Raw genomic sequence first — 22088 nt, 5'->3', positions numbered from 1 at the left:
TGTCAAATAAATAAATAAAATCTTAAAAAAAAAAATCAAAACACCTGAATCTTATGCTTTTAAAACAATTATTGAAGAGACTAAATCATAAGGCCTAGTATAAAAAAGGTTTTTTTTTTTAAGATTATTTATTTATTTATTTTTTGACAGAGACAGAGATCACAAGCAGGCAGAGAAGCAGGCAGAGAGAGAAGGAAGCAGGCTTCCTGCTGAGCAGAGAGCCCGATGCGAGGCTGGATCCCAGGACCCTGGGATCATGACCTGAGCTGAAGGCAGAGGCTTTAACCCACTGAGCCACCTAGGCGCCCCTAAAAGAGGTATTTTTTAAATTGACCTGAGACATAAATTGCACTGTTAAAAGGTTTTTCACATGTAAGTTGGTTTTGAAATAAATTTAAAAATCACTCCAATTCCATTCCTTTTTTTTTTTTTTTTTTTTTTTTACTGATTGCTTAGTTCTGTCTTTACTTATTACAAAATTACTACAGATTTCACTTGGCAAAAATTAAATTCTAGAAAAGAAAATTCTAGAATATCACAGAATAATTGGAACTTTAATACTGACAAGCTGGAAAAGAAATGGTTTGTAGAAAGAATATATAATACAATATAGTAAAGCTATAATTTTCTCTTTAAGTCTAGTTAGCAGACTTTTTCTTTTTTAAGATTTTATTCAAATATCCTGGCTGACTTCCTGGACCTCTCATTTAGGTTTGCATATATTTTTCTGATGCCATTAAAGTTGAATCTGAACCAAATACTCAACTATAGAAATGTGAATGTTTAAAATTAAGAATCTATTGAAGTTATCAACTAAACTATCAAATTTTCTGATAATCTCAATAAATTAAGAATAGAGCTTCCCTATGACCCTGCAATTGCACTGCTGGGTATTTACCCCAAAGATACAGATGTAGTGAAAAGAAGAGCCATCTGTACCCCAATGTTTATTGCAGCAATGGCCATGGTCGCCAAACTGTGGAAAGAACCAAGATGCCCTTCAACGGATGAATGGATAAGGAAGATGCGGTACCTATACACAATGGAGTATTATGCCTCCATCAGAAAGGATGAATACCCAACTTTTGTAGCAACATGGATGGGACTGGAAGAGATATGCTGAACGAAATAAGTCAAGCAGAGAGAGTCAAGTATCATATGGTCTCACTTATTTGTGGAGCACAACAAAGAACACGGAGGACTTGGGGAGATGGAGAGGAGAGGGAGTTGAGGGAAACTGGAAGGGGAGATGAACCATGAAAGACTATGGACTCTGAAAAACAACCAGAGGCTTTTGAAGGGGCGGGGGTGTAAGAGGTTGAGGAACCAGGTGGTGGGTAATAGGCAGGGCACGTTCTGCATGGAGCACTGGGTGTGGTGCAAAAACAATGAACACTGTTACGCTGAAAATAAACAAATAAAAAAATTTTTTTTCTGATAATATAACTCATTAAATTCCTTATAATTAAGTCAATTTTAAATATAAAATAATTAAAAAAAAAAAAACAGCCCTAAAGCCCAAAGAATATTTGCTATCCTCAGAAAATTTCACCATACAGAGAAGGTAAAATTTATATGTGAGAATTATTATTTCAAAATATACATGAGAAACATCAACTTCTCATATTTTATTTGAAAGCTATATTCATCTATCCATAGCATGATTCCCTTCTGGACTCTAAGATTATACAGCTGTGCTAACTGTCCTTGCTAGAAGCTAAGAAAAATGGCCCCACCTATAGAACGTGGCTTATTTATCAAACGTCATTCTGGGATTACCACAATGCCTGTTCCTCTCCCTCATCTATCCCATCAAAAGAAGTAGTCCTGGCAAATAGAGCACTTCCAGGAATAACAACCATTTGAATTATAGTTCACTTTCTCTGTGTTTTAATTACATTAATGCTTTCTACCAACGCCAATTATACAAAATCCACTGAATGCAGAACAATACATACATTCTGAAGAGTGAGGATGTGTGTCTGGGTGTGCGTGTGCGTGTGTGTACTTAATCCCTGTTTCAAATAGCATATGATTTAATCATATAGAGGACACCCATGAGCCACTTTCAACACATAAAACCAAGAGTAAGTAGTAAGTAATTAAGCACATGGAGATCCAAAATGATCCACACTGAAATCACCCTTAGCAATGATATACACTAACAGATATCCAACAGTAGAACTAAGGTTGTCTATTTTTAAATGATTCATTGCATTTCCTCATTTCTGTCCTGGAAACTCTTGACTTCTGGGTAATTGTTGGCTCCTGAGTGCTTGCCTGGCTCTGACCCCTGTCTTGGATTGACCAGGCGATTCTTGTTGCTCCTTTGCTCTTGTTCCTTTGCCTGAAATGAACTACTGTCCCTTCCTGACTTCTAGCTTCTGTGTACTTCCGGAGTCAACAAGTTCTGCGCCCTGATCCCAACATCTGCCTTGGTTCTCTGAGTCCTGATTAATCACAGTGCTCCCACAATCTAGAAATGCCTGGGCCAGTAAATACCAGCAGAACCTCTTGGAATAGCTGCACAATGGATTGGCTCAGAATCCCCCCTCTCTCACTGAGGAACCAACCAGACTATACTTAGGTATTTGTTAAAATGATACAAGCCTTGAAAGGAGTTGTGAGTTATACATGAATATCCAGTGCCTGACATACAACAAAGACATATTAAATGATCTCCAGATTTTCCTGGGACAGTTTTATCATTTGTTTGAGACTTCAGGAAAAAAAACATGTTTAATTACAAACATGTAAATTACAAAATTTCCAAACCCTCTCTTCATTCTTCCTGTAGTGAAAACCAATGGGAAAATAAAACAACAAAAACAAAAATAAAAACCACGAAAACCAAACAAAAACAAACAAACAAAAAAAAACCCTTTACATTGCTCTTACAAACATATGTGAAGAGATAGACAAAATATTAGATAGATTTCTATGTGGAAAAGAATATATTAGTTTAGGGGGAAATAATCCAAATTATATGTTAAGTAGAACAGATTCTTATAGTAAAGGAACCCAAGAATTAATATATATGATTTTCTGAGATCCAAGCCTAGGGGCACCTGGGTGGCTCAGTCATTAAGCATCTGCCTTCAGCTCAGGTCATGATCCCAGGGTCCTAGGATTGAGCCCCACATCGGGCTCCCTGCTCAGCTGGAAGCCTGCTTCTCCCTCTCCCGTCCCTCCTGCTTGTGTTCCCTCTCTCCCTGTGTCTCTGTCAAATAAATAAATAAAGTCTTAAAAAAAAAAAGAACCAATCCTAATGTTTCACTGGAGCCTAAGTTTTACACCTTGCTCCTCAATATTTATTTTCTACTTCTTCATATTAGTGCAGAACTTCCCAAATTTCAGCCGTATACATGGCTACCCAACTAGATAGCACTATTCCAGTCTCCCCTGCAGCTGGTTCAGCCATGTAATGACGTTCTGGCCAAGGGGATGAGATTGAAAGTGATGTGTGGAATTTGCCTCTGTCCCCTTAGAGCTGAAATGAGAAAGGGGTCTGTAAGCCAGCTTCGACCCCTATGGACAAGAAGACCCTCGTGTATTGGTTCTCCAACCTTCTGCACATTGGAACCACCTGGAGAAACTATATAAAATACTGATGCCTGGCTCTCTCTCCTATAGACTTTGATTTAATGGGTCCTAGGGGATGGTGGAGCAATAAGATAGAAGGACTGGGATACTCAATGACCTGATAGAGCCAAGCTGCTTACTCCTCTGAAATACTGTTAGGCAATCGAATTGAAAAATTAAATAAGCAGAGCTCCAAGACAGAACACACACACAAAAAGCCATGTTGATTACATACGGCTTTCATAGTCACAAACAATCCGTGTTGTTTAAACCACTGTTGTTTAACCTCAGTCAAAGCAGCTGAACAAATGTTCTTACAAATATACACAACAAACACACAAAACCTGGCCTTCAGGAAAAAAAAATATAGAAGCATAGGTTAAAAATTATACTGTTCTTGGGGCGCCTGGGTGGCTCAGTGGGTTAGGCCTCTGCCTTGGGCTCAGGTCATGATATCAGGGTCCTGGGATCGAGCCCCGCATCGGGCTCTCTGCTCAGCGGGGAGCCTGCTTCCTCCTCTCTCTCTGCCTCTCTGCCTACTTGTGATCTCCACCTGTCAAATAAATAAATAAAATCTTTAAAATAAATAAATAAATATACTGTTCTTTTTCTAACAACAAAAAAAGAAAGTTTACCAAGAGCAAAAGAGAGTGTAGTTTTAGTGTATTCCAGGGAAATCACTGGTGAACTTTCATTAAAGAAAAGCTAGAAATAAATTTAAAACGTTAGGATTACTCAGTGAAGACAAAGGCAGAAAAATCGATTAAAGTTTGCCAATTCATTAATAATTTGCATAAATCAGTGAAAAATTGGAAGCACAATGTAAAAATGTCAAAAAAGATGATGTTAGGGCAGAGTTAAGTAAATACTGACTTATTTTTACAGACCCATTTTTGACAGGATACCAGTTAGACTGTTTTAGTAAAGAAATGGACTCTTTCTGTTTTGTTGTTCTGTTATCCTCAACATGTGACTCCATTTCAATGAAATCGTTGTCGAAAATGGCTGCCTCATTTCCTACCATCACATCCTCACACCACCCAGGGAGAAGGGAGAGAGTGCATACTCCTCCATTATCAAGGTACACCTTGGAAGTTACCCATGCCACTTCTGCTCACAACCCACTACCCAGACCCTATTCATAGGCTCACACTTAACAGCAAGGGAGGCTGAGACATGCAATCTTAAGTTAGATAATCATGGCCTGAGCTAAAACTTTTATCACTATGGAAGAAAAGAATATTGGACATTGGGAGCGATTAGAAATCTCTGCCAGACATCTCATTATTCAAGAGATACTAGAAACCCCGGCATAAAGTGTTTAAAATATTCAAAAATTTTTAGTAGAATAAATATATGAATACAAAAATATTCCTACATAACATATAAAAATATATTAAAGTCACACAAAAGCCAACACACAGATACACAGTGTAGAAAATGAAAATTCCCTTTCCTTCCATAATTTTAGTTCTGGGGAAATAATGAACTATTAAAGCAATCTTGGAATATGCAAGTATGGGACTAACATCTAGATGATAAAATGTCTTTCCATAGCTCTCCCCCAAGTGCTACTGACAGAAAAAAAAAAAAAAACTTTGGAATGGGAGATGTTATTTCTGGAATCCTAAGATTTGTTTCTTTGGGGCAATAGTCTCAAACAAGAAAAAAACTAGAAACCAAAGGAGCATGAAAGCGAGGCCAAGGTGAAGCATTACCAGGCAGCAAAGGAAAACATCCACATTTCTTGCACAATCACTGAAAATGTGTCACCATCTATAAAGCCTCTTCTACTGTCAAGAAGACAACTTCAATAGATAATTAAAATAACAAAAGTAGCAAAGCAAAGTCAAACACAGACATCAACTCTTAGGCGACTCTCCCAGAGAAACAAAGTTTTAAAATAAATAAAAATGTTTACTCATTCATATTCTATATTACTGTATTTTTGCTATTAACCCAGAGAATATTTTTATGTCAGTATTCTAAATTTAACCCGATGCCGTCATTTCTTAAGTATTATACCATTTAACCTTTCCAAGTGAAGGGGTTGTCTTTTAATGGAAAATACTCATTTCACATTGATGACAGAACATAATGTCCTTGGCTTAGCTACTCTCCAACAACACAGGTCCTTTTTTGTACAGTATGCTTAGCTATATGGTAAGGCTAGAATACTACAAATTTATGCATGGAATCAAAGTCTGAAGTTATCTATACTAACTAGAGATGTTTAAAAACCATAACCTCAACTTAACATATCAATTTTCTTAAAATTACAATCATTGAATTCTTGGATAAAATTCAATGATTGTTCAGAGAATGGGAAAAAATTGAAAAAAAAGTTTTTATAAGATGTCTCAGGATTTGAATGAATATACTGAACACCATTTGAAAATTGGCCCAACAATAGTTTTAAGCAAAGAAACATTTATTAAGGGGTGATTTTGAATTTGTTATTGTTTGAGGCAATAATATAATAAGTCAAAGAAATCTTGATTTTAATATAGCTAATGCAATTACAATACACTGAGAATAAAAATTCATCTATTATGAAAAGTAAATATTATAGATAATAATTTTAAAGAATTCATGTAAACAGAAACAACTATTTTTAGGTTAAACTAATTGTACTCAAAACTCAAATATAACAATTTTATTTGGAATTAAAGTATAAACCAGGTATATAATAAGAGAACACTCAACAGAACAATGCTAAAAGACAGTACTGAGAAAAAAATGTAATGTTATCAAAATGTTGTCAGATAAATCAATGTTCCTTTTCAAAAGAATGTGCATAGTAATTGCTGTGTGCATTAAATGTAATAATACAGAAGTTCTACACAATTTGTGTCATGGTTTAAAAAAATGATTATGTCATTATTTCCAAGATTTGAACCTAGTCATAATATAAGAAATCAGGTGAAGCTACTTCTCTATTTTGACTTCTAAATTTATATGTTGCATTAAGAAAGTCACTTTTAAAAGAATACGCATGAGGTGCTTGGGTGGTTCATTCAGTTAAACAGCTTCTGCCTTTGGCTCTGGCTCAGTCATGATCCCATGATCCTAGGGTCCTAGGATTGAGTCATTCCCCCCTCTACCCTCGTTGAGCTCCCTGCTTAGCAGAAGAATCTACTTCTCCCTCTCCCTCTATCTCTCTCCCCACCGCTCATGCTCTCTCTCCCCCCCACTTTCAAATAAATAAATAAAATTGTTAAAAATCATAGCAAAAATAAATAAAAGAGGGTGCCTGGGTGGCTCAGTGGGTTAAGCCGCTGCCTTCGGCTCAGGTCATGATCTCAGGGTCCTGGGATCGAGTCCCACATTAGGCTCTCTGCTCAGCAGGGAGCCTGTTTCCTCTCTATCTCTCTCTCTCTGCCTGTCTCTCTGCCTACTTGTGATCTCTCTCTGTCAAATAAATAAAATCTTTAAAATAAATAAATAAATAAAAGAATGATTACACAAAGACAGTCAGACATCCAACCTCAGATACCTGAGTTCAGTTCCCCTTACTGTTCTTGAAAGTGTATGTTTCAAATCTTTACCACTGTCTTCATAGGCCTTACTCTCAGCAAAAACAAACAAAACAGAACACAAAGAAAACAATAGTTCAATTTCATAGAAAAGTAAAGGTCACCAGGCAGAAACCTCCAACTCCCCTCTCCTCTAAAATAACTCTAGGCATTGTATCCTTCGTTCCTCCCAGAGGCAAACTACTCTGCACCTTCCACACACTCCCAACCCGCATCTCCCACACCCTTACCACTCCCTCTCCTCCTCGAAGACCACACCTCACCAGCAATCCTGAAGGCCCCTCCAGCCTCCTCAGGACCTTTCTATTAAAACTTATCTATTAAAACCTCCAGTATGCTTCCAGGCTGGAAGAGAAAGGGCACAGAAGCAGGCTAGGTAGCCTCAACAACCACCAGACTCTGTCTGTGAGGCAGGAAGAGAAAGGAAAAAGAGGAAAGCCTTACTACCTATCAGGACTATACCTACAGAAGCTGATTTGAACTTGAGGCCAGCCTGTGAGATATTATTAAATGTATTTTCCAAATATGAAACCAAGCATAAAGAGGCTATGTAATTTGCCCAAAGTTACACACAGTTTGTAAGTTTCAGTGCCAGGACTTTAACCCAGGTCATCAGATTCCCTAAACCCATGCTCTGTACCATGCACCGCACCCTACTGTCCCAGCAGGATGCTGGTGAGTGTGCAAAAGGAGGCACAAAGGCCATCCCAGCAGTTCCTCACATGCTACACTAGAGAAGCAGCAGAAATTTAAAAGTATCCAAGACAGCCGGCCCACTCTTGGCATTACAGTGTGCAACACATGCAACGATGTGTTGTTGTGGGTGTTTCGTGGCAGTGAATCTTGCCAAGGATCTTCTTTATCTCCTAGTGACATGGCAGTTCCTCAAACATCCCTCGACAAAATCACCTGCTTCTGTTACTAACCTACTTCTCCCCTTGCATTTACTGACAAAGTCTCAGTATAGTTTTTCCACTGGTCTTCATCCCTCACCTTCCACTGGGGTCTCAGCTCATTGTCTGTCAGTCTTCTGCTCACACACTCCTGAACTAAAGCCCAATGATAGGCATTTAATTGCCAAATCCAGGGGCCTTTTCAGTCTTCCCACCACCTACTTCTCAAAAGTTCTAAGGAAGACTTTCTCCTGGGTACTACTAGGTCCTTCCTTGGATTTCAAGAGATCACTCTTTCCTGGTTCTCTGTTTCAACCTTTGATGGCTCAGTCTGGGTCACCCATGCAATCTACTTCTTCCTCCATCCTTCAAATGCTGGCTTTCCAACAACCTACCCTGTGTCTATATGGCTTTTTTCCTCAAGTTCATCCCCTTAGGGCATCTCATCCACCTGATGACTTCAAAAAAATATGATAAGCTAATTTCTAGAACTCTAATTTTTGCCCCAATTTCTTTCTCTTTTTTTCTTTTTTTTTAAAGATTTTATTTATTTATTTGACAGACAGAGATCACAAGTACGCAGAGAGGCAGGCAGAGAGAGAGGAAAGGAAGCAGGCTCCCTGATGGGCAGAGAGCCCGACGTGGGGCTCTATCCCAGGACCCTGGGATCATGACCTGAGCCGAAGGCAGACGCTTAAACCACTGAGCCACCCAGGCGCCCCCCAAATTCTTTCTTAACTTTCATATTCATATCTTCAAAAACAGCAGAATTTGCAGCCCAGCGAGTCCAAAACCAAATTCACCTTTTTCCTCCTCCCAATGCTCTTCTGTCCCTTGTATTCATCTTGTTTTCAAACTACAGGCTGAAGTTCCACACAATGTTCTCCCTTCTACAGAAACCTCCACTTCTGAATGAACACACCTACCAAAAGTTCCAACCAAGGATGTCTCCTAGTTGGTGGGTGCTTGTTTTCCTGTTTGTGGTTTGTTTTGGGTTTTATTCTGTTTTGGTTTGTTTATCTTCTTCATTGATTCTGTCTTAAATCAGACATTCCACATTTCTTACCTGGACCAATGCAATGGCAGAAGCTCCCAATGGGAACCAGACTCCAGTCTTCATTCCTCAATCCTACTGACAGAATTCTCTTGCTGAGAAACAAAGCTAATCTCAGTAGATACTATTCTTATATTAATGGCATTATAATAAGGTACAACTATGCAGATGAAACCATAAGACTAAAAATACATTCCTCTGTATAGGGAGTAGGCTCTGGCCATAATGATTAATATTCCAAATATCTGAATTATGAATGAACTAAGGTGTATTCACTACGAGACTCAAGACATCCTAAGGGCAGTGTCCTGAGGCCATCCTCATACATACATGTTCAAGTTAATGTTTAGAAAACAAAGCACTCCCCCAAGTCAGCCCAGGAGTAGTGCCCAGCCAGGGGGTCAGTTAGGAACTACATTGGGGCTTAAGATAAAAATAGGTCCGAGTCTCCGGCCCTGAAAGGTCACTTGGTTAGGAGCAGGAATCTCTATTATACAAGTTGGACTATGTTTGTGTTTCATGTTGTTTCTAGGATTACTGGCCTCTGTTCTTCCCTACTCAAGAATAATGTTTTGAAGATTATAACATGTCCCAGATTAAGAGAAGCAAGGAAAGGTCTTCTCTGTATGCTTAAGTGGATTGCTGAGGACCAGAGAGGTCGTAGACATAGGGAACAGAGAGAAGGAATCCCAAGGTGAAATTCAGAGACAGTGATTCAGGAAATCTTGGCCTAGTAACTTTATCCCACAAGACATCCCTTTCCGGTGCCAACTTTGGAGCTCTCAAATTTGTTTATTACTAACAGGACAGTAGGTGTCCCCTCACAATTGATTTCCTACTACTTTTAGTTAAAGTCAGGATTCTTCAATTAGGGGTGCCTGGGTGACTCAGTTGTGTCTGCCTTTGGCTCAGGTCATGCTCAGTGGAGAGTCTGTTTCTCCCTCTGTCCCTCCCCCTGCTCATGTTCTCTCCCCCACTCTCTCTTTTACATAGATTAATAAAATCTTAAAAAATAAAAATAAAAAAAGAATTCTTGGGGCGCCTGGGTGGCTCAGTGGATTGAGCTGCTGCCTTTGGCTCAGGTCATGATCTCAAGGTCCTGGGACCGAGCCCCGCATCGGGCTCTCTGCTCCGCGGGGAGCCTGCTTCCTCCTCTCTCTCTGCCTCTCTCTCTGCCTGCGTCTCTACCTACTTGTGATCTCTCTCTGTCAAATAAATAAATAAAATCTTTAAAAAAAAAAAAAAAAAAGAATTCTTGGGGCATCTGGGTGGCTCAGCTTGTTAAGAGACTGTCTTCAGCTCAGGTCATGATCATGGAGTCCCAGGATCGAGTCCAGCATCGGGCTTCCTGCTCAACAGGGAGTCTGCTTCTCCCCTCCTCATACTCTCTCTCTCTCTTCCTCTCTCATTCTCTCTCTCAAATAAATAATAAAAATAGAGAGAAAGAAAGAAAGGGAGAAAGAATTCTTAAACACACAATCCTTCTCAAACTAGACTGAACTTACTTCACCTCCTACCAATACCCAAAAGTATCCAAAAAGCATGTAGAACTTATCAGTCTCCGTCAACAAAGAATTGTCAGCATCGCCTATGCACCGTCATGCCAGCAGCCCCAAAATGTCATATGAAGATCACAGGGAACACGCTGCTCTTTCTGGATGGATAGTTAGCTGTCTTCCCAGTCTGGCATATTCTCCTCATCCCTCAGAAGCTATCCGTCACCTCTTTCCCAAAATTTCCCTTGACCCTGGACTGAAGGGGCCCCTTAATGCCTCCATGCAACTTTGCTTATTACTCTATCATTGCCTCGCCCACATGGCATTGTAATTATTTGTATACTGAGGGTTAGGATGGCAGCATATGAATTTGACGATCACACAATTCAGCCGGGATAGCACAAACCTAAAGGTAATGTGTTGAATTCGTTTATCCTTGCCTGGAAAAAGTTAGATCGTGACTGAAGGAAGTTGTTTTTGGACTCATTCAAACTGTGTGTTTGCTTTTGTTTGATTTGTTTGTTTCCCTGTGTACCTATTTACACACCACTATATTTAGGCCAAGAAAACTGTACCTAAGAGAAAAATGCACCACTCCTGTTCTCTTGGAGTTTACTATCTAGGTAAGAGGCTTTCTAACTGCTTTAGCAAAGGCACAAATCAGAAGAAGGTGGGGCTGTGCTAGGAGAGATTGAGTGGAAAGCCTGAAACCATCCAACTCAGTTCCTGCTCACCCTCTATGAGGGCCAAACCACAGAATCCTGAAGCCAAACCACAGAACCCTGGAACTCTAGGGAGCACCATTTGAAAGAGTAAGAGGCATATATATTAACCCAAATCAGATAATAAATATGCAATTATTTACTATAAACTGTAAAATGGCATACTAACTATGGTTGTTGTTTTATAGACTGCAAAGTGTTCTTGCAGTCTTAAGTCAACAGAGTATGTATAAGAATATCATGGGGCACACCTGGGTGGCTCAGTTGGTTAAGTGTCTGCCTTTGGCTCAGGTCATGATTCCAGGGTTCAAGTCCCACACTGGGCTCCCTGCTCGGCAGGGAGTCTGCTTCTCCCTCTGCCTACCACTCCCCCTGCTTGTGTGTGCGCTCACTCGCTCTCTCTCTCTGACAAGTAAATAAATAAAATCTTCTAAAAAATAAGAATATCATGGGAAGAAGGACTGCATGAAAAGAAGGGGAAACACTGGGGGAAGAAGTAAAGAAGAGACTCAGAGACAGAAAGTGTAAAGAGGAATATCACCCATGCAAAAATTAGACACTAAGGCTGACCAGTATGGGTACCTCTGTGTAGCAACTGTAGCATCAGAAGAAATAACAGTAACCATATATAGGGCACTCCTGTAAGTCAGGGACTGGGCAGAGCCCAAAGCATCCATCATCTCATCCTTACAGCAACCTTGAGAAATGCTATTGGTTCCCCATTTTACAGATGAAGAAAATGGGGCTTGAAAGGTTTAGGAATGTGTCCAAAGTTAACTAGTAAATTAGAGACAGGACTCAGATTCTGGGCTATCTGAGGTCAGCGCCTAGGCAGGTAACAAACTTCAAAATCTTTTGTTTATGACAAGACATGTAACTCATGTGCCCGCAATGGAAGAACAGCACATTCTGATTTGCCAGGAACACTCCAGGGTTACATCTGTTTCCCAGTGTAATTATTAATAACACTCCCTTTCACCCTCAGAAGTGTCCCATTTTAGACAAAAATTGTTCATAGCCAACCGGCCACAATGCCAGAGTGAAATGTGTCGACAAGATTTTCCAGGCCCAGTGCAAAATAAAAGTGTGAGGTCTTTTGCTCAAAAAGCAGGGGGAAATGTGTTATTAAAGATACTGAAATAGGGGCACCTGGGTGGCTCAGTTGGTTAAGCCTCTGCCTTCAGCTCAGGTCATGATCCCAGGGTCAGGGGATTGAGCCCTGCATTGGGCTCCCTGCTCAGCAGGAAGCCTGCTTCTCCCTCTCCCTCTCCCTGTGCTTGTGTTCCCTCTCTCATTGTCTCTCTCTGTCAAATAAAGTCTTTAAAAAAAGAGGTATTAAAATATAAAGCTTTTCTCTTTCTTTCATATATATATTAGCTCTACTCACACTACTATCCCAATGGACTTCACTTGTAAAACACAAGTTCAAAGATAAAACTAGCACAAATTTCAAGACAGTGTTATCAGAGCTCTAAACCAAGTTCCAGGTCCTTCTGAGTACGAAGCCCAGAGCAAAGCGCACAGCATGCACACCCATGAAGCTGGCCCTGCTCTGCCCTTCTTCTGTTCACTCAGATGGGTCTGGGAAGACATCCTGATCTTGGTATGGCCTATGATTTCACAAGCACTGCACAAAATTCTGTGGAAAAACACACAAGTAAAATATCGGCCTGTCCTCAAGAAGCTTACATTCTAATAGAATGAGACCAAAGTAAACACATACATGTATAAGCCTCCTTTGGTGCAGGGAAGAAGAAACTACAAAGCAGTGAGCACTGTAGCCTGGCATGGGGTAGGGGGGACAGCAGAGAGGACAGGATTATGAAGTTTCCTCAAGGAATGGAGCCCTGAAAGCCCAGTGGGAATACAAAAGGATAGAAGGGCTAGTAAGAAACAAAAGAAGCCAGAGATCCCATGGGAAGCGAGAATCACTCTATATACCAGCTATCTGTGGGGTGGGAAAGTTGTTCCCGCTTTAAAAAATGAAAGGGTTGGAAATGAGAACAGAAAGGAATTAGAAGTATAAAAGATCTTAGGGGTACCTGGGTGACTCTGTCAGTTAAGCATCTGACTTAAATGCTCAGGTCTTAATCCCAGAGTCCTAGAATAGAACCCCAGTCAGGCTCCCCTTAGCAGGGACTCTGCTTCTCCTTTTCCTTCTCCCTCTGCCTCTCCCCTGGTTCATGATCACATGCTCTTTTTCTATCTCTCTCAAATAAAATTTTTAAAAAATCTTTAAGAGAAAAAGAAGTATAAAAGATCTTAGTATGAAAAGTTTTCCCCTTCAGGTCATATGATCATTTCATCAAGAGAAAAAATACCATTTTGTTTGATTATTTATGGGCTTGTAAGTCAAAAATATGTTCTTGATAAAACTAAAAATACATTTTCTATCTCTTCATAATAAAAATAAGAGTTACCCTTCCTGCATGTTAATGGCTGAAACAATGACAGAAATCTAAAACAATGACTAATCTAACAAATATTTACATTTGGCTTAGAAATGCACTACCAGATTTTTTACAACAAATGTACCCCTTATTTAATACTAGTGCTAACTTTTTTTAAAAATCACTTTTATGGTTTGTCTACATTTCTGATCAGTCCTTCAAGATGGACTCCTAGAAAAAGAATTGCCAGGCCAAAGAGTTTGAATATTTTTAAAGCTTGGTATATTATTACCTTACGTTAAAGTTAGAACTAGATTGACTACATCAACAGAAGGTGAACAAGTAATAATACATGCATAGTCAGTGTTACTATAAATAATAATGAAAAAATAAATACTCAGAAAAAATCTAAAAGTGTATTACAAGTAGATCTGAGGCTTTCAATGATTATGATTAACAAGAAGTCAGGGTAAACTTTTGTTTAGGATGACAGGCCAATTAGTGTGTTTGTGTGTGTGTGAACATGTTTGTGCATAAGTACTGGATGTACGTGCACAAAATAATGGACAAAGAAAAATAAAAGTGGAAGAGTCAATAATTTCTGAATGAAATAAGAAGAATGAAATCATTAAATGAACTACTTGTAAATAGGGACATATAATTAATTTACTTTATACCTCCCACAATTTCTTTTTTTTCTTTTTAAGATTTTATTTATTTATTTGTCAGAGAGAGATCATAAGCAGGGGAAGCAGCAGGCAGAGAGAGAAGCAGGCTCCCTGCTAAGCAAAGACTCCAATGTGGGGCTCAATCCCAGAACCCTGGGATCATGACCAGAGCCAAAGGCAGATGCTTAACCAACTGAGCCACCCATGTGTCCCCTCCCACAATTTCCTACCCAACTCTATCTAGCAATAAGTTTTCAATTTTAATAATCAAGTGCTAAGGTTAGAGGAAAAACGCATATATTAAATAAAGATCAACAAATTAGTTTTTGATGTAGATTAGGTTAGATCTCTATTTCTACAATTCAGGACTCTGCACAGTACTTTTTTCATATACCTCTAGAAAGAAGTAACTAATACAGTTTAAAAAGTGGCTCAGATTTTTCAAAAGTCAAAGAACTTTGTCACCAATGAAGTTTCATGAAAGGCAAATCTGAAGCTATTAAAAGTCAAATCTCCACCTCACATCAGTCAGAATGGCTAGTATCAAAAAAAACAAGAAATAACAAGTGCTGGTAAAGACATGGAGGAAAAGAAACCCTCATGCACTGTTGGTGGTAATGTAAATTTGTGGGGCCCTTTTGGAAAACAGTATGGAAGTTCCTCAAGTAATTAAAAATAGAAGTATCATATGATTCGTAACTCCAGTTCTGGGCATTTGCCTGAGGAAAATGAAAACATCAACTCAAAAAGATATATGTACACCTATGTTTGTTGCAGCATTATTTACAGTATGTAAGCAACTTATGCATCCATCTATAGATGAATTGATCTAGAAGATGTCGTATGGAATAGAATATGAAATTCACAATGGAATATTACTCAGACATTAAAAAGCATTAAATCTGGCCATTTGTGACAACACAGATAGTAGTATGCCAAGTGAAGTAAGTCAGACAGAAAGACACCATATAATTTAATTTACAGTGGAATCTAAAAAACAAAACAAGCAAACAACAACAAAGAAAAACAGATTCATAAATACAGAGAACAAACAAGCAGTTGCCAGCAGGGAGGGGGGTGGGAGGATAAGTGAAATAGATGAAGAGGATTAAGAAGTACACACTTCTGATTATAAAATGTCATAGAAACATACAACATAGGGAATATAGTCAATAATATTGTAATAACTTTGTAAAAAAAAAAGTCAAATCTTAAAAACATGCTTTTTAGAACATTGCTGCATGGAAGTGTACAACAATCCAATTTATCACCAATTACACATATATTCTCAAATATCTAAATATTTCCAAAGAATGTGGCCCCAGGGGCTCAGGTATACTGATTTTAATTTGAGAAGTCAACCAGAAGTCAACCTGTGTTGAAACATTGTTCTCTCCTTCTTGACATAGCAAAGAAGTGAATTCCTCTACCATAATTATAAGCAGAAAGTTTACATCTTACAGAACACTGAGCGGAAAGTTTTGGCCTTTGAAACATTTCCCTTTGGACCACGAGGGCACGCAACACGGAGGTGGAAGGAGCAGAAGGTTTGAAGATGTGAGTTAGATTGCAAAGGCTAAGAGCTCCTCAGTCCTATGCTCTCCCAGGCATCTGGGTGGAAAGGAGCCAATGCTCTTTTGTCTTTGCAACAATGAATAGAAAAAATTCAATTTCTGAGTGATGTCTCAGAAGTTTCTTTCACTCAGTTTTGCCCCTTCTGGCTCTAAAATGAATGAAACGTTTCCAGAGCAGCCTTCCAATACGTCAAGCTGAAACTTTGAAACAAAGTTCCTGCCAGTTCTTTCTATGAAATCTTGAAGTTTTTTGACACTAGTTTTATTATACTACTCTCCTGGGCTCAGTGTGAACAGAGAATCCAGAAGCTGAGCGGGGAACAAATTTAAACCCGGGATGGAGGATGGGGGTAGGAGACTGCAGAGCTAGAACACGGTAAGCACCACAGGTGGCTTTAATAGCCAACAGCAGCTAGAGATCATAACCCCGCTGCTAGTTCTCTAGCCCCCGCCAGAATCCTATGTTTCAAAGATTATTATAACTAAGGGACTTCGCTGCCATCTAATCTGAATAATGAACTCAAGCTCTAAAGCAATCAAGGATTTTTTTTTTCTTTTAACTAAATGTGCCTGAATGTGGTAAACTGACTTTAATCACCAAGCCAAAGTCTTAAAATCCCAGGGGAGGAAGAGAAGAGGGTAAAAAAATTACATAAGGCAGCCGGGGACGGGGTAAAGAGTGAGGAAAGATGGGGTAAGCAGGGATTCCGGGGACAAGAGCCTTCTCCCATTGGAGCTAACTTTTCAAGCCCGCCTATCTCCAAGGCCCTGGCAAACTCATTGCGTGTCCAGGCGTGAAACAGCCCCGCCCGGGGTCCACGTGCGGGCGAGCATAGTGTCCGTGCGCGGGTTCATGGTCCCGCAACGCTGGGAGCGGTACCCCATCCCCAGTAGACAATGCCGCGCGCGCTTCCAGCGGCCTCTCCTGGATCCGCGCCCCGCGCCACCCGCCACCCCCTGCCTCGCCGCGCGGGGACACACTCACCAACACCAGGAACTCCAGCGTGCCCACATAGTCCCGCTCGGTCTTCTGGAGCTCGCTGAGCATGCAACAGGCGCAGGCGAAGCTGTTTCTCCAGGTCTTGGGCGCTCTCGGCGCTGGCATCCCCGCGGCTCTCGTCGGTCACGAGGTGGGCGGCGGGACGCAGGGCTGCAGTCCTGCGCGCTATGCCGGGTGCCGACTGGTGCCCCGCCCCGCGCCGGCCAGAGGGGAAGGTTGCTGCCTCTGAGAAGTCCGAGGAGGTATGGGCGACTTTACATGCCGGGGAGAGGCTGGGGTGTTGGGAGAGTAGAGTGCGCTAGCTGGAACTCCGGCGCGGGAGGCGCGAGGCTCTGAGCAGACAAGGAGATGGCTCCTGCCCGGGACCTGTAGGCTGAGCCCCGTGGCTCCGGCCTCACGCGGCCGGGGCTGGAGGAGAGGCAGCTCCGACAGCCACAGCGGTGACTTGGACATTCATCAAATGCTTTGTATCCATGTGACTCCGACACTTTACCCTTCGCCAAATCTCAGGAAAAAGGAAACAACCCTGGGGAAGTGTGTTGCATGCCGGCTAACTAAGCACACACACGCGCACACACACACACGGAGTCAGCACTTGAGATAAAACTAATTGGAGATTCCCAAACCCAGGAGGAGGAACTCCAAGACACAGCTCCAGGGTTGCTTCTATGACTCCCGCCTATTGTTTAGCTTTAATGTGTTTTGTACAAATCCTGAAAGCAAAGAAACAAGTTCCCAAGGTTACATAACTGGATGGGAACAAAACAACCATGGTATTAACCCTCCCATCTTTGAAAAGAAACACATTGATTTTTGGTTTTGTTTGGGCACAAAATAGGTTTGCTTTTAAAAGCCCCCCAACCGAGAATAATTCACAGAGCAGATACCCTCCTGCCTGCCCTTGGAAAGTCAGTTAGCATAATAAATGAAGACACTATGGGAAAATGACAGCCCTGGCCCAAACAAACAGACTCCAGATAGAATAAGCATCCCCCTTTGCACTGTGCTGTTTTGGAGGGGTGCTTTGCATGCCTATGACTTTTTTTCAATAGCAAGATAGTATGTGAATTTAATCACAGGCAAAAATACTTGTGCCAATTTTGTTTCTAAGAGGTGCTATGATTTAACACAGTGTCACTAAATGAGCAGCTTTGTCTAAAGCTGTTATTGAGTGGTTATCAAAAGATATGTAGATACACGTAAAGGTATAGAGATACAGATATATTCTTAGGATTTGAAAAAGGAGAGAAACACAGAGCATGGCCTGATTGTAATGTGTATGTTTATTGCCTTTTCTCACTTGGAAACAGAATCAGAAGCTAATGAGCACTGAACATTTACAATTCCAAGCAGAATAATCCATATATATTTTTGTCTTTATATTATCCACATTGATTTTTCAGTGTCATTTTATTCCTACTTAGAACTGGAAGCACTCCACACTAATGACATTTAAATATACTGAAGAGTGAATGGTTTTGATGAAAGAAAGTAGCATGTTAATTTTTTCCAATAGTTGAAAGCATTAGCAAAACTCTAAAAATAAAAGATATTTTCCACATTACTTACATTAAAATAATTATCAGAGATATCTTTTCAGAGCATGATGAATCCCTACATCCCTCAAAGAGCAAAGAGGGAGTGAAATATTCTTCTTTTATTAAGGGCACAGCTTTTGAATGTGTGAGGAGCTGATGGACAAGATATGATTTTCCTTTGTTTTGTGCATGCCTATCTACAGGTAGCTCTGAGCAAAGGACAAATAAGCAAATGGCTTCACACCTTGTGGCAGAAGAACAAAGGAGGAGGGGCATTAAAGAGCAGATCTCATAACTCCTAGTAAACAATAAACAAAAGAAACAAGGGAGGACAAGGGAAACACACATCCAGCAATGAATGGGAAAATCAAACATGGTTTAGCCTTTACACAATGTACCACAAGGAATGAATGCATTTCCTCCTTACATCCACCCTTCTCCAATATAAAAAGTGAGTAAATAAATCAGGCTTTCCATTCAGGCACTCTTATAGATAAATATATACATATATATATATATATATATATATATTTCTAACCAATTGCCCCCCCCAAGTTTGAGAGCTGTTTATGCCATTATCCTTTTATCAAAAATAATTAGTTTATATACAACCCACTAGAGCTTCAGCCTTATCTCTGAGAGTAATATATTGAGCTTGAATCTCCAGTGGGGTTTTACCTACCCAAACCATTTGCCTTGAATCTACAAACGTGTGTATTGAGTAACTCTACATGCATTGCATGGACCTATGGCCTGAGGACCACAGAGACTTGATCTCTAGGCAAATATTTCTGAAGGTATTTCACAGACCATTACACGAAGGTCTTGTTAAACATTTCTGGGCCTCATCCTAGATGTATTGAAGGAGAATCTCAGAGATGCAAGCCCTAAACTCTTTTGACGGGTTTTCATATTATTCTTAGCCCTGCTAATATTTGAGAGCCACCATTTTAAGGAATTATAATTGAGTAGGAGAGTGTTATAAATATAAGTAATTCTGTTAAAAGGAAGCTGCAAGGCATGCTTTGAAAAAATAAAAAAGTGCAAGGACGTTAACAGAAAAATATTCAAGTGTGCACATCCAATTGTCTCTCAAAAGTGCCCATAGAAATTATTATGATATTAACAGTTTCTCCCCATTCTTCTGTTCCTCGGTGTATTATTCCTCAATACCATTTGTAATTAATAAACAGCTTCAGAACACCATGTAGTGCCTTCTGCCAGGCACCTCTCAGTGTCTTCTGTAGCCCTGGCAGGAGTTCTTAATTCCTTATCAAAGACTTGAGAGCATAAGAAAAGAGGGCCCTCATATCTGGAAACCTTCACTTTGATGGTAAATAAGGTCTTTCATAAACTCTGAATGTGTTGTATCCCTCCCCACTTCCTCTATTGAAACTTTAAGCTCTGTCTGCCAGGAAAAAGAAAGCGACAACAAAAATGATGGACAAGACCCAGTTTTTCCCTGAAATAGTAATGAGGTTGAAGCATCCAATAAAAAGGGGATGGGAAAAAAGAAGATAGTGAGAAAAGGCTAAGTGGTAAACTAGCCCAGCCATTAAGTTTATTTCATATGCATGAACTTGTTCGGGTTAGAATCTGTTATTATACAGTTCAAAGAGCCAAAGTACAATGCACAGTAGGTTTTCTTTGGTCAGAATTAGAGAAGAACAACTCCTGGACAGAAGAACCCAAGATGGTCTCTCTAAAAAAAAAAGAGTTCCCAGCTTGTATTTCTGATAGAGATCATTTTAGCTTGCCTGCCATTCCGGTACTAGTATTTGCCCAGGTGAAGTAATAAATCAGATTTGATGTGGAAGTCATCAAAAGACAATAGCACTGGCTAAAAAAAAGAAAGATTACTTCATTGCACGGCCATCTTGTTAAACAGAGAATTCTAGGAGTCAGACTTTTTTATTCATAAGTAAAATTGATTCTGGCATTTCCTTTACTACTCTAGCCTATAATAGATGATTCTAGACTATACTAGTATAAAGATATAGGTATGTTGGAGCTGCATAAAGCATAATTAGGAGTCTTGGACAAGAAATAATTCTAAAAATACTTATTACTTTAGGATTTTAGAATGTGTATTACCTGAAAGGACAAAATTTAGTTTCACAGCCATATTTTAATTTTAGATACAATGTTCATGGCATAGCAAACAAAATAAATGTTTGAATAGGATTCCTTTGGGAAGACTCTCAAGTTCTTAAAAGTGTGGTCCTTTCTACACTAGCTTGATCAAACCCAAATCATCCTCACAGCCGTAATCTAACATGTAATGGATAATCACTTTCCTCATTATGGAAACTTGACCTACAGCTGTTAGGTCCGTAATCAAAGGAGTGAGACTGATACAAAGCGAAAGTCAAGCAAAGCTTTATTTCGCGCCAAGCATCGAGAATCAAACCAACCGTTCAGGGCCACCTCTTACAGAGAGGGCAGCCACCCCCCAGCCTCACAGACTAACTTTTATAAAGCAAAGGCCATGTGGTTGAGCATGGCCACACACAGGTGGCCAATGAGATTGCAACACACAGAGAAAGCTGCAGTCATGGTAGGTCACACATGGGTGGCCAATTGAATTACGGTTCAACCCATAGTAGCTATTTGAACTAGTCTATCTCCTTAGTCAGAATTGGCGCCCAAAAGTTGCCCAAAAGGCAGGGCCCACACTCCTTGGTAGCTAGGGAGACAATATGCATACTCCACTGATTGGATGTCTCCACTTGACCGACTCATCCCTAAATTCGGGCTCTGTTATTGCCACCTGATCGGACCGACCCTTGTATTTGGGCTCTGTTAGCAGGAACTGGTCAACCATATTTTACTGGTTTCCTGGACTTGCTTTTAAGTAAGTTCCCGTGGGAGGGGGGAGGGGGCGGGGGCAGGGTCAGTTTAATTTTACTGCATAAACAACAAAATGGCTGTTCAACCAAGGTGGAGCCACTCTGGCTAAATATGCCCTTACACAGCCATGCCTGCAAAATAAGCAGCCAGTTTTTGTCTATGGTTAATCTCAGAAGAATATCATTCTTACATCATACCATCTGCCTGCTTAGCTCCCTTTAAAAATCCTCTCCAACCTCATAAACCTCAAGCTATACCTTATTTCTCTCATCCCCGTAAAAACTTCTACCCGGTTGTCTTGTTGCCTCTATGAACACCCTCTCTTGTGTCCTCCAAGGTTTTCATTCTAATATATATAAATGTACATGAGATATATAATATATTATATATAATAGTATCTTATTATTATCAATATCTATATATAATATATGAAATTTATAAAAATTATATGTCTTTCATGTCATTGCCTGTGTGTCTTATCCTGGATTCCTTAGAAAGCAGAGAGGAGACAATAGCTAACGTGAAGATAATATATAGGTAATGTGATCCTGGGGGTGGGGGGAGAGTGAGGCAAGAAGGAGTGAAACAGAGAAAAAGGGAAAACCAATACAAGAATACAAAATAGAGTTGACCATTCCAGTGGGAAACTAGATGCTCTCTTCTACAGGACCTTCTGAGTAGTCTTTTGAAATACAGCTCAGAACTATCCTGGGGGAAGAAAGAGGGAAGCATTTAATCATTATTTCCTATCCCCAGGTGGTCAAGGATTGCTCCATAAGGCATTC

The 22088-nt window shown here is 40.0% G+C and overlaps 1 pseudogene; it reads right to left on the bottom strand.

Moving 5' to 3' along the window:
• The window catches only part of LOC123946053, a 97694-nt pseudogene extending 76417 nt beyond the window's left edge, over nucleotides 1–21277 (bottom strand).
• Nucleotides 21278–22088: the final 811 nt, after the last annotated feature.

Source organism: Meles meles, chromosome 1, assembly GCF_922984935.1.
Source record: "Meles meles chromosome 1, mMelMel3.1 paternal haplotype, whole genome shotgun sequence".
NCBI lineage: Eukaryota > Metazoa > Chordata > Mammalia > Carnivora > Mustelidae > Meles > Meles meles.
Note: the sequence above shows the minus strand (reverse complement) of the source record. Positions and strands in the feature narration are given on the sequence as shown.